The sequence below is a fragment of the Sus scrofa genome, chromosome 15 (genome assembly GCF_000003025.6).
Source record: "Sus scrofa isolate TJ Tabasco breed Duroc chromosome 15, Sscrofa11.1, whole genome shotgun sequence".
NCBI classification, from domain to species: domain Eukaryota; kingdom Metazoa; phylum Chordata; class Mammalia; order Artiodactyla; family Suidae; genus Sus; species Sus scrofa.
The window spans coordinates 137,767,152-137,780,455 of record NC_010457.5 but is presented as its reverse complement, the minus strand read 5'-3'; positions in this window follow the sequence as shown (position 1 = coordinate 137,780,455).

Genomic DNA, 13,304 nt, shown 5'->3' with positions numbered 1-13,304 from the left:
AGGTTAAGGATCCGGCATTGTCACTGCAGCAGCTCAGGTCACTGCTGTGGCACGGGTTTGATCCCTGGCCTGGGAACTTCCACATGATGTGGGCAGCCACCCCCAACCAAAAAAAAAATCCCACACCTGTTTTCTGTAGTTATTGACCGGTACTAGGTACCAAGGGACTGTATATAAAATGCTCTATTCATGTGGCCTTATCTGTTCCTTACATGTCACAGGAACTCTCCCAGGCCAGGTGTCAGTATTCCTAATTTCACAGATGAGGAAACTGAGGCTCAGGTAGGTCAAGTAACATTTTGTTAAACTAAAAAAAAATGTATTTCTGGCTGCCCTGTGGCTTTTGGACTTTCTGGGCCAGAGATCAGATCTGAGCTGCAATTGTAACTGATGCCAAAACTGTGGCAACGCCGGATCCTTTAACCCACTGTGCAAGGCCAGGGATCAAACCTGCATTCTGGTGCTGCAAAGATGCTGCTGATCCCATTGTGCCACAGAGGGAACTCCTAAGCTAGATTTTTGTCATAAAAGGAATACACGCTTCCGGGCAGCTTGGGGCATTACCGAAGCCTGCACTGCAAGGTCCAAGTCTCCTGTTTTATTCTGCACCTTTGTCCCCTTGACAGGGGTGTCCACGGTTCAGTTTCCTGGGTGTCCTTTCGGGTGTTTCCCATGCATCTAGAAACACATACGTGTAGGATAAACATCTTTTTATGCAGATGGGGCCATTCTGCAATTTTTTAAGCCAGCAATAGAATCGTTTCTTCAACAATGTCATCTGTGCACCTGCTGTGGGCCAAGCACTGTCCTAGCCACTGGGGACACAACGGTGAGGAGGAGAAAGTCCCTCCCCCCCGGGGCTTCCGGCCCACCCCGGCCCTGTGCGCAGCCCTCCCGAGGCATCTTAACCCTACAGGCTGCCCTCCCCGTCCCGCACCTAGCAAGCATGTAGAAAGGATTTCCGAGGTTTTGCAAAGATCAGTACTCAGCAGAGAGCCTGTGTACTATGCCATATGAAGTTCTATGGACATTTCTAGAATTAAAATGGCTGTGAAAAATGGTCAGTCCCTGAAAAATGGGTCAATGTTGTCAGATGGTGCCCTGGAAACCATCTCGCTTTATACTCCAGCCTCAGGTGAGGGTGGCGGCTCTCCACGCTCTCATTAATAGCAGGCATTCCTGGAGTTCCCGTCGTGGCGCAGTGGTTAATGCATCTGACTAGGAAACATGAGGTGGCGGCTTTGACCCCTGGCCTTGCTCAGTGGATTAAGGATCCGGCGTTGCCGTGAGCTGTGGTGTAGGTTTGCAGACACAGCTCGGATCCCACGTTGCTGTGGCTCTGGTGTAGGCCGGTGGCTACAGCCCTGATTCGACCCCTAGCCTGGGAACCTCCATATGCCGTGGGAGCGGCCCCCAAAATGGCAAAAAGACAAAAAAAAAAAAAAATCAGGCATCCCTATTTCACTGATCGACTGCTATGAAACCTTTTTTAGGGGAAGGAAAGCGGTTAAAATCGGGGGTTGCCTTTTGGCACCTTTTGCGATCACCACGTTTCCTTATTTTTGTCCCTTGGCCTAGTAGGATGAGATGTGCTGTGACTGGGATTCAGCAAGAATGAGCCAGGCTTGGGGTTTTGGTTGCAAATCCCAACAGTCACGGTGGGGCAAGGTGGTTTGTATACAACTTTTGCAGGATTTTAAAAATAGATGTTATTTTTTAGAGCAGTTTTAGGTTCACAGCAAAATCGAGCAGGAGGTACAAACCTTGGTTTCCCGTAAACCCCCATCCTCGCACAAGCCGACCCCTCCCACCAAGGGTTCCCAGTCAGAGTGGGGCCTGTGTCACGGGTGAACCTGCGGTGACACGTCATTACCACCCCAAGGTGATTGGTCTCGTTGCGGGTCACTCTCGCTGTTCGTTGTACAGTCTGTGCATTTGGCCCAACGTACAGGTGAATCCACCGAGCGGTCCCACTGCCTCAAAAACGCGCTGCGCTCCCCTGGCCTCCCTCCCGCCCCAGCCCTGACATCACGATCTTTTGCCTGTCGTGGCCGTTTCGCCTTTTCCGGAATGTTGGGTGGGATTTGCGGGTACAAATTCCCGCAGGCTGTTGTTCTCCGGTTTTCTCTGTGTGCCGTCTGGCCGGGGTGTCTGTGCCTTTATGGAAAGATCGGGCGCCTTGCTTCTGTTCTCTGGGCTCTGGAACAGCTGTATGGTCCCTAAGTCCTGAAAGCGTCTGCTGTGAGGTCCCCTCGGCCTGGCGCTGCTGTCACACTGTGTCCTGTTTCCCCTGGGTCTTCGCAGGCCACGTGGGGTGGCTGGGCTTTGTTTTTTGTCTCGTGATCCTTGAATGGGCAATTTCGGTCCCTTCTCTTTTCCTGCCTCTTCTCCTCTCTCTCCTCTTCCCCTCCGGCCCCTTCCTCGCTCCCTCCTCCTCCACCTCGCAGGCCTTTGTCTTCCCATCTGCAAAAGGGCCATTGTAACAGAACTGGCCTTGCTTTTGACCATGTGAGCAGAGCCCTTCCGAACCCTTTCTGCCCTCCTCACTCCGTCTCCCCTCCTCCTCAGCTCTCCTGCTTCCTCTGCTCCCGTCTCTGTCTCTTCCTCCCTCTGGCTCCTTTATTTCCCTCCCCACACCCCTCGGGGGCACTCCCCCCCCACCTCTGCTCCATCTTTCTCTCCTTCTCCATCTCCCTTGCCTTCTCCGTCTTTCTCCAGCCTTCCTCTGCCCCATCTCCCCACCAGCACTGGGCGGGCACCTCTGGCTTCTGCAGGGCAGGTGACCCTCCCTCCCTGTCCTCACCGCCGGGGGGCAGTGCCCACGCAGCCGCGTTCACCTTGCCCACCCTGCCCAGGGCAATGTGGGGGCGCCGAGGAAGCGGCCTGGCAGCGCAGGTGAGTCCTCGGGGTGGCAGGCTGCCGGGAGCAGGAGCGTGCGATGCCCCCTCTCCTCTGTTTCTCCCTCCACTGCCTGCAGACTGTCCTGCTGGTCTTGACTCTGGTAGCTTAAAAGGGGCAACCTAGTTGGTAGCTAAGGACCAGGGCAGCAGGGGCATCATTAGTGAAGGGCCGTGGTCGGGGGTGCTGGGACAGAGCCAGGAGGGAGAAGCACATGTCTCATATGAACTGGTACGTGGACCTATATGGGGAGGTCATAGCTGCAGGGGCAGGCCGTGAGCCCAGACTCTGGCCCTTCTCTGGAAGGGCCTGCTGAGAGCATCTCTCCACCCCTCTGCCTCTCCGAGGAGCCTGGCTGTCAGCTGATTCCCCAGCCAGAGGCCCCTTCAGGTCCCAGCTCCTGGCTTTTTGTCCTCAGGCTTTGCCTTGGACCCACTCTGTACCGGGGCCTTTCATCCCTGGACCGCTCCTGAGGCTTGGCTGTCCCCATGTGCTCCACAAGGGCACCGCGGTGGGGGGACGCCTCTGCGGGGCCTGAACAAGCCCTGAGGCTGGGGTGGGGGCATGCAGCTCCCCTGCTTTAGGGGAGCTGAGAACGAGGCTCTTGGGCAGCTTTGCACCCTGTAACCAGGAGGAGTTCCAGCAGAAAATGTCACCACCTCCTGGGGGAGCAGGGCCTCTGCCTTAAAGAAAATGTGATTTTAGAGGACGCAGACGTTGCTTGATCATTAGTGTCTTAAGAAACAAAGGCCAGAGGAGAAAGAGCACAAAAAATAGGATGAGGGCTTGAGAAAAGGTGAGGTGACCTCCAACTGGTGGACTCTTGTAGGAAGGCTTCCTGGAGGAGGCAGCCTGTGAGCCCTGCAGGCGGTGGCCTGGGTGCCCTTGACAGGTGCAGCTAGGAGGTGGAGCAGAGGAAGAGGACTTGCCGTTAAGGCCCCAGAGGTCAGTGTGCTCCCAATTTTGACTTGAGACTTTCTGGTGGGAATCTCTGGTCCCAGAAGTGAAGTCGGCCCCCACCCCTGGACGGGAGAACCGGGCAGGTCTGATGGGGGGGTTGGGGGGGGAGTAGAGCACTAGGGGCCTTGTCCTGGGAGGGGATCTGCCTGGGCAGGTGCTGCCTCCGGGGCCTCCTCTCCTCTCCTTTCCTGTGGGATTCGGAGCCTCACTCACACGGGGCGTGCCCTGCACCCGCTTTCCTCTGACGGCTTCGGGGAGCAGCTTCCTGGCAGTTGAATCTGGAAGGATGATCCGATTCCATGAGGCTCAGAGGTGCACCCTGCCCTCCCTGGGCTCTGGGGGGCGGTGCCAGTGTGGGGGAGGGGGAGGCTCCTTCAGGGTCCCCCCAGGGGTGTGCAGAGCCAGGGCTGGCAGGAGCTGAGCACCCCCGACTCCATACCCTGTGGAAGAAAAATCATAGCAGTAGATGCTGAGAAGGTGCTCTCTGGCCACGTGCCTGAGCAGCTCCACGAGGATCTTTATTGTCTCACAGTCTCTGTGGGTCAGGGGTCCAGACAGCACTGGGGGTGAGGGGCTTCTGCCTCAAGGTGTCTTATAAGGCAGCCGTCAGCTTGTCAGCTGGGACTGTGGCCTCGGGGGGAGGTGCCACCTCAGGAGTCCACATCCAGACTTGCTACAGGGTTGTTGGCAGGATGTGGTTCCTTCCTCACGAGCCACTAGACGGGGCCTCATGCTTTTCTGCTTTTTGGCTGGAGGCCTCCCTCAGTTCTTTGCTGCGTGGGCCCCTGCATAGGGCAGCTCCCAGTGGGGCAGGGGGCTTCCAGCAGATGGAGCGAGCAAGAGGACCGACAGGTAGGAGGCAGGCTTCTGTGATCTCCTTCCAGAAGCACACCTGCTGTCCTTTCTGCTGGTTCTGTTGTTGGGTTCAGCCCACAGTGGGGGCCGGGGTCTCTCCCGGTATACCTACCAGGAGAACGGGGATCACTGAGGCTCCCTCCCACCGCCCTGTGCTGCTGCCGCTGCCCCCCAGACTGGCTCTCTCCGAGATGGTAATACCATGTTCGGTACATTCTCATTTTTGAAATTTTAGAACCCGTAACCTGGATTGTTACCTGGGAGATAGATGTACCCAGAGAGTTACAGGCGATGACAAGAGGCGCGGTCATTTTAGAAAGTCATCTGTCTACATCTTTCCCTGTTTAAGCCGTTCGAAGGCCTCTGATGACTTCCTTTTTTTCTTTTTTTTTCTTTTTTTTGTCTTTTTGCCATTTCTAGGGCCGCTCCCGCGGCATATGGAGTTTCCCAGGCTAGGGGTCGAATCGGAGCTGTAGCCACCGGCCTACGCCAGAGCCACAGCAACGCGGGATCCGAGCCGCATCTGCAACCTACACCACAGCTCACGACAACGCTGGATCGTTAACCCACTGAGCAAGGGCAGGGACCGAACCCGCAACCTCATGGTTCCTAGTTGGATTCGTTAACCACTGCGCCACGACGGGAACTCCCTGATGACTTTTAATACTCACTTCCTTCGTGATGGAGCATCTTTTCTTAAGTTGAGGATTCGTCTGAATTTCCCTCAATCTCTCCCTACTCCCCGAGGACCCTGATGGTGCAGTCGGGCCTATGGGTGGAGGGCTATTAAGGAAAAGCCGAGAAGCGAGCCTAGGGGTCCTGACGCCCTCACGTGGACGCGCACAGGCCGCGCAGCCACAGCTGAATCTCAGACAAGGCGCAGCCTCTGGTGGGAGGAGCTGCTGCGAGGCCACGCCCTCGTCTCCCTGGGAGGCTGGTGGGAGGGGCTTAGCCGCGGGGGGCCCCAGCTTGGAGTTTGCAGTCCCGGCCTTTGGGGTCTCCGTGCCAGGGGGTGCGGCGCTGGCATCTCCGCCGCTCTTGTGTAGTCTGCGTAATAAGCGGGATACGAAAAGGACTCGCCGTTTCTTTACCCGCCGCTCTGCTGGCCTGGGCGGCGGCTGCTGGACGGCACGCGAGGGATCTGCGGGGAGGGAAGCGGGCTCCAGGCCCCACCCAGTTTCTGCAGTCTCCCTCGCCCCGGGCCAGATCCTGCTTTAGGGCCCTGCCCTCCTCCAAGGCTCCACCCCGCCGCCCCTTGAAGTGTGACCACGTCTCCTTCAGGATACTGTCCCCAGAGCTGCCCCAGCCATGCCACCCGGGCACGCTCAGGTGAGGCGGGCTCACCCCGGGCCAGGCCAGCTGTGAGGTGGGCCGGCGCCTGGAGCAAACGGCAAAGGACTTAGAGCTGCCTTCTCTTCTCCCCAGTACCTCCGTCGAGAAATTTGCGAACACACAGCGAAGTGCCACACAGCTGTGTCCTCGCCACCGACGGTCCGTTTACCTCGGGATGGAGCCTCCTCGCATCTGGATCGCCCTCCGTTCATCTCAGAGTCCGCGGCATTTTGGTAACCCAGATGCTTATCGAGCTGTTGCGTGTTCCCTTCACCCCAGAAAGTTCCCTCAAGCTCTTTCTGGTCAACTCCCAGTCCACTCAGAGGCAAGGGTATCCTGCCTAGTGATACTGGAGCTAAAGCAAAGGAAAAAATATTCTTTAATGGTTAATTTTTTCCCAGGACACTTGATGAGGGGAAAACCCATTGAAAAGTGAAAAGAAGATATATTAAAACTCAAAATATTTTAAGTTTAACTGTTTTATATATACGAAAACCAACTGATCATTTTGCTTTCTTTGTTGTAATCGAAACAAAGTCATCGATATTTCCAAAGTCTACTACTTTTCTTTCTTTCTTTCTTTTTCTTTTTAAGGGCCACACCTGCTGCATACGGAAATTCCCAGGCTAGGGGTCCAATCAGAGCTACAGCTGCAGGCCTACACCACAGCCACAGCAATGCCAGATCCTCAAGCCACTGAGCAAGGCCAGGGATCAAACCCACATTCTCATGGATACTTGTCAGGTTCATTACTGCTGAGCCACAACGGGAACTCCTGCAAAGTCCACTACTTGTCTTGTTTTTAATGGAGAGAATTGCCACGTTCATTTCTTTTGACCAAGTGATCTTAAATAATTTGTCACTAGCTGCAGCTTACTGAAACCTCTTACAGGGTGCCAGAGTGACAAGTAGTGCTAACAAGCGTCTCAAGGCCACTTCCAAATTGGATCGGATTGCACTAAGCAAATTTTTGTATCACTCTTAGAAGATCCAAATGTGGTGTTAACACTATGTTATAAATTACTGATATTGCTGCTTAAAACTGTCAGAGGAAATTGCTATAGGACTTAAATCAGAATATTTGAATCAAATAAGTGGCTGCTTTGCGTAAATCAGACTTATCCATAGAAAATAACTTTTCCAGTTACAAATTCAAAATCTAAGAATTTTTTTTTTTTTTTTTTTTTTTTTTTGGCTATTTCTCGGGCCGCTCCCACAGCATGTGGAGGTTCCCAGGCTAGGGGTTGAATCGGAGCTGCAGCCACCAGCCTACGCCAGAGCCACAGCAACGCAGGATCCGAGCCGTGTCTGCGACCTACACCACAGCTCACGGCAACGCCGGATTGTTAACCCACTGAGCAAGGGCAGGGACCGAACCCGCAACCTCATGGTTCCTAGTCGGATTCGTTAACCACTGCGCCACGACGGGAACTCCAAAACCTAAGAAATTTTAATTTTTCATATCTTAATTTCAAATGTGAAATTAGGATATCTATAATCTTCTTAGTTTGCATCTGATATGCATATATCCCTAGCCTGGGAACTTCCATATGCCGCTGGTGCATCCCTTAAAAAAAATTATAAATGTCTTTGCGTGTGCAGTGCCTGGACTGCATTTTATCTTGATCCTCATGGAGTAACCAGATGAGGTTTTTTTTCCACTTTTTTGTTTTTAGAGCCGCATAGCTCAAATTTGTGGAATTTCCCCAGGCTAGGGGTCGAATCAGAGCTGCAGCTGCTGGCCTACACCACAGCCACCATCGCAGGATCTGAACCACAACTTCAACCTGCACACAGCTCACAGCAATGCCAGATTCTTCCCCCACTGAGTGAGGCCAGGCATTGAACCCGCATCCTCATGGATACAAGTTGGGTTCTTAAGAGGCTGTGCCACAACGGGAACTCCTCAGTTTGGATATTTTTAAAGGACATTTCCATTGTAGAAAACATCACAGTGGGATATCAAGTTTTCAAAGTCAAGATTCTGTTTAAATTTTTTAAATATTTGAAACCTCTTAGGGGGGTTGCAAATATTGATTCTGATGTATTATCGTGGGAAAATATGCATGAAAAATAAAGACGATTCTTTAGAATAAACGAGCCAGTCACAGTGAATTTACTTGCCATTACAATAGGTTTTTTAAGAAGAATCTTTGGCCATAATGTGAAATAAATTCTCTAAAATCTACATCTTGCCTTTGTTGGGTCTGTGTTCTATTTAAATCATTTTTATTTTACCACAAAGTAGTAGCCACTGTGAAGAATTATTAAATTGTATATCAAATAGCATCTTCTTACTTTTGCTCATGCTCATATGCACTAGTTTCTGAAACTTCTAGTATTTCTATTTTCTGAATAAGGAATTTTTAACTCCAGAGTCCCATTCCTGGCTCAGTGGTTAACGAACCTGACTAGGAACCATGAGGTTGCAGGTTTGATCCCTGGCCTCGCTGCATGGGTTAAGGATCCGGCATTGCTGTGAGCTGTGGTGTAGGTTGCAGATGCAGCTCAGATCCTGCATTGCTGTGGCTGTGACTGGCAGCTGCAGCTCTGATTAGACCCCTACCCTAGGAACCTCCATATGCCACGGGTGTGGCCCTAAAAAGCAAAAAAAAAAAAAAAAAAGAGAGAAATCAGGAAATTCCCATTGTGGCTCAGTGTTAAGGAGCCCGACCAGCATCCATGAGGATCTGAGTTCGATCCCTGGCCTTGCTCAGTGGGTTAAGGATCTGGCATTGCTGTGGCTGTGGTATAGGCCAGCAGCTGTAGCTCTGATTTGACTCCTAGCCTGGGAACTTCCATATTCCTCCAGTGTGGCCCTAACAAATCAAAAACAAAACAAAACAAAACAAAAAAACTATAGGAATCCCCTCGTGCCTCTGCAGGTTAAGGACCCACTGTTGTCACCACTGTGACTTGGGTCACTGCTGTGGCATGAGCTTGATCCCTGGCCTGGGAATTTCCACATGCGACAGGTGTGGCCAAAAAAAAAAAAAATTAGCTATAACCCAGGGAACTATATTCAATACCCTGTAATAAACCATAATGGAGAAAATATGAAAAAGAATATATATATGTATAATGAATCATTATACATGTGTGTATATTGTATTGGCTGTACGCAGAAATTAACACAACATCGTATATCAACTATACTTCAATAAACTAAATTTTTAAAAAGTAAATGAAGGAGGAGTTCCCGTCGTGGCGCAGTGGTTAACGAATCTGACTAGGAACCATGAGGTTGCAGGTTTGGTCCCTGCCCTCGCTCAGTGGGTTAACGATCCGGTGTTGCCGTGAGCTGTGGTGTAGGTTGCAGACGCGGCTCGGATCCTGCGTTGCTGTGGCTCTGCCGTAGGCTGGAGGCGACAGCTCCGATTCGACCCCTAGCCTGGGAACCTCCATATGCCGCAGGAGCGGCCCAAGAAATAGCAAAAAGACAAAAAAAAAAAAAAAAAGTAAATGAAGGAGCTATAAATATTAAAAAAAAAAAAAAATCCGCTAAAGAGAGTATTGACTAAGCTGAACATAACGTAGCCTGCAACCCCGTGATCCCATCTCTGGGCACATCCCGGTGGAAATGAGAGCCTAACGTTCACCAAATGTTCAGAGCAGCTCTCTTGGCAATAGCCCTGGGCCGGGTGCGACCCGAGCTGTTCATCAGCACGAGGACACACGAGCCAGCGGCGGTGCCTGCAGACACCTGGCGTGTCACACAGCTGCAAACAGCTGAACTGCGACAAGAGAGGTCAGCAGCCGAGGAGCACAGACCTTACGATGCTCTTTACACAAAGGTCAAGCCCAGACACGACAAATCTGTAGCATCATCCGAATCTTGGGGTGTCGCGAGCAGAAGTGGCTTCTGGGTGCCCGAAATGCTCTGTTTTGCGATCTGGGTCCCAGTTAGTGAGCATATTTACTTTGTGAAAATTCTTCAAGCTGTACATTTGTGATTTGTGTTCTTTTTTTGAATTAAAAATATTTAATGGGTGTGTGTTTGATTTACAATGCACGTTTCTTTAAGTATGGTCTTGTTTCAGTAAAAAAGTTTACTTGGGAGTTCCCGCTGTGGTATAATGGGTTAAAAGGTCCAGCGTTGCCGCAGCTGCATGCATTTTAGATTGCAGATGTGGCTTGGATTCAATTCCCAGCTTAGGAATTTCTATATGATGCGGGGCGCAGGGGTTGGGGGGGGCAGGGAGCCATAAAAAAAAGTTTAGATAAAAAGCCTCACAGAAATCAATTATTCTGAATAGCAAAATATTATGTACCCAGGGGAGATAAAGCAGTAAAGACTTTTTTTTCTATAAAAAGCAAATAATGATGAACTATTTATCATAGCCTTAAGCAGCCAGGCATGGTATGAAAGTTTCCTGGTATATTTATTTTTCTGGTCAAAAGTTTTCTCTTCAGAAAATGTTAGATCAAATCTCATTTATGGAAAGTAAGTAAAATTTGCATTGCTCACCTAAATGCCTGAGATGGGGGTCCAGGAAAGCCTTTTGAAGAAGTCCTCTTGGAGCTGAGCAGGTGGCAGACACTTTGGGAGCCAGAGGGAGTTCTTAGGAACTGCAAGGGCCTGGGCTTGAGGTTGAAACTGGACAGAAGAGAAGCCCGGGGGCTGGGCCACAGTCGAAGAGTGGAAAGTGTGAGCTTGGAAAAACCTGCATAAGGAGAGACCCTGGAGGGCCCTGAAAGCATGACAAAGAGTTTGGAGTTTATTCTAAGCAAATGGGATGAAGCTGGAAGACCTAAAACAGGGAGGGCAATGGGCTAAGCCATGTTTTTAAAGCTTCTCTTTCTGTTTCTAGAAAATCAAGAGGGCCAGGAATCTAACAAAGAGGAGGCAGTTTCATTTGTCTAGGAAGGAAACACCAGGGCTTGGTGTGGGAATCACAGTGGTAGAAATGGAACGTCGGAGAGTCTTGGAAGTAGAACAAGCACGAGGTACCATCGAACTAGATGTCAGGATGAAGGAAGCTGGGTCTCAAGGATGACGCCTGGGTTTTGGGGGGAGCCACTGAGTGGAGAAGGCTCAGGGAACAGGATTTGGGCGAGAGGGCAGGAGTCATACTTGGCATATGTTTAAACTGAGATGCCCATTGGCCTTCCACGTGGGGATGCTGAGAAGACAGCTGGGCATGCAGAACTCTGAGAAGGGGTCAGGGCAAGAGCTACACAGGGCAGTGTTATCAGATTATGCATGTCTTGGGGCTCCCTGGTGGGTTAAGGATCTGGCCTTGTCACTACTGTGGCTCTAGATGCTGCTATGATGCAGTTTGATTCTTGGCCTGGGAATCTCCACATATCATGACCGGGGGCAAAAAAAATAAAATAAAACAAAAGAAATTTAGGTATTTACGTATTTATTTTTTGCTTTTTCAGGCACACCTGCAGCATATGGAATTCCCAGTCCAGGGGTTGAATGGGAGCTGCAGCTGCCGGCCTACACCGGAGCCACAGAGATGCGGGATTCGAGCCGTGTCTGCAACCTATACCACAGCTCACAGCAATACTGGATCCTCAACCCACTGAGCAGGGCAGCAATCAGACCGCAGCCTCATGAACAATAGTCATGTTTGTTACTGCTGAGCCACAAGGAGAACGCCAAGAGATTTATTTTTTAAAAAGGAATATGGGTGCCTTTAAAGCCAAAGAACTAATAAAGAAGGCTCTGGAGAGAGCAAACTGAAAACAAAAGAGAGTAGAAGGCCCATGCCCTGGGGCACACCGACCTTCAGATAAAGGGACACTAACAGCACCTGAAAAAGTTGCTCAAAATGGGCTTCATTCCCCTCGAATGTGAGGTGGTGGGGTTGCAAGGATTCTTGGGTTCGATCCCTGGCCTCGCTCAGTGGGTTAAGGATCTGGTGATGCCATGAGCTGTGGTGTGGGTCGCAAATGAGGCTCGGATCCCACATTGCCATGGCTGTGGTGTAGGCCAGTGGCTACAGTTCCAATTTGATCCCTAGCCTGGGGACCTCCATATGCCTCAGGTGCAGCCCTAAAAAGACATAAAAAGACACATGTGGAATTCCCTTGTGGTGCAGTGGGTTAAGGATCTGGTGTTGTCACTGCAGTGGCTTGGGTTGCTGCTATGGTGCCGGTTGGATCCCTGGCTCTTCCATATGCTGCAGGTGCAGCCAATAAATAACTAAATAAGTAAACAAAAAGATAAGACACCCCAATGTTCACAGAGACACTGTTTACAATAGCCAGGACATAGACGCAAGTTAAATGTCCACCGACAGATGAATGGATAAGGAAGATGCGGTGTGTCACACACACACACACACACACACAATGGAATACTACTGAGTCATAAAAAATCATGAAATATTGTCATTTGCAGAAACATGGATGAAACTAAAGATTACCATACGAAATGAAGTCAGACAAAGACAAATATCATCTATCATTTATATGTGGCATCTATAAAATAATACAAATGAATCTATATACAAAACAGTAACAGATGCACAAACACAGAAAACAATCTTATGGTTACTGCAGGGGAAGGCGCGGATAAATTAGGAGTATGGCATTAACAGATACAAACCACCATTCATAAGCCAGATAAGGAACAAGGATTTACTGTACAACACAGGGAACTACATTCAACATCTTATAACAATCTATAAAGGAAAAGAATCTAAAATACATACACAACTGAATATATACGCATATAACGAAGTCATTTTGCTATACATCTGAGGCACGGTATTGTTAGGTCAACTATACTTCAATTTTTCTAAAAAAACCTGATTTTATCTGGCTTGTGGCTCTGCGGATCAGGACTTCACGAAGGGCTTAGCTGGGCCATCCTCGCCTGGGGTCTCTCTGGAGGTTGGAGTTGGACGTTGGCTGGGGCTCAGATCCTTAGTCTGAGGCTCGCCTGGAACGAATGTCCGAGATGACTCGCTCGGCTTGGCTGGCTGTCACTGCTGGCTGTCAGCTGGCAGGTCAGCAGGGTTGCTGAGTACAGGGTCCCAGTGTGGCTTTTCCAGCAGGGCAGTCTCAGGGTAGCAGGACTTGTTACTCGGTGACTGACTTCCTCTCGAGCAAGCACCTCCAGAGAACCAGGCAGAACCTGGCCTTTATGACCGAGCCTTGGAAATCATATAATGGCTCATGCAAGAAGATGCTTCAACACGCCAGTTCCATTTAGCAGCAGACGGGGAAGAGCGGTTCTGGTGAGCCTTGCTAGAGCTGTTCTGGAGAAGCGACGAGGTGGAGCAAGGCTGGGGTGGACTGAGAGG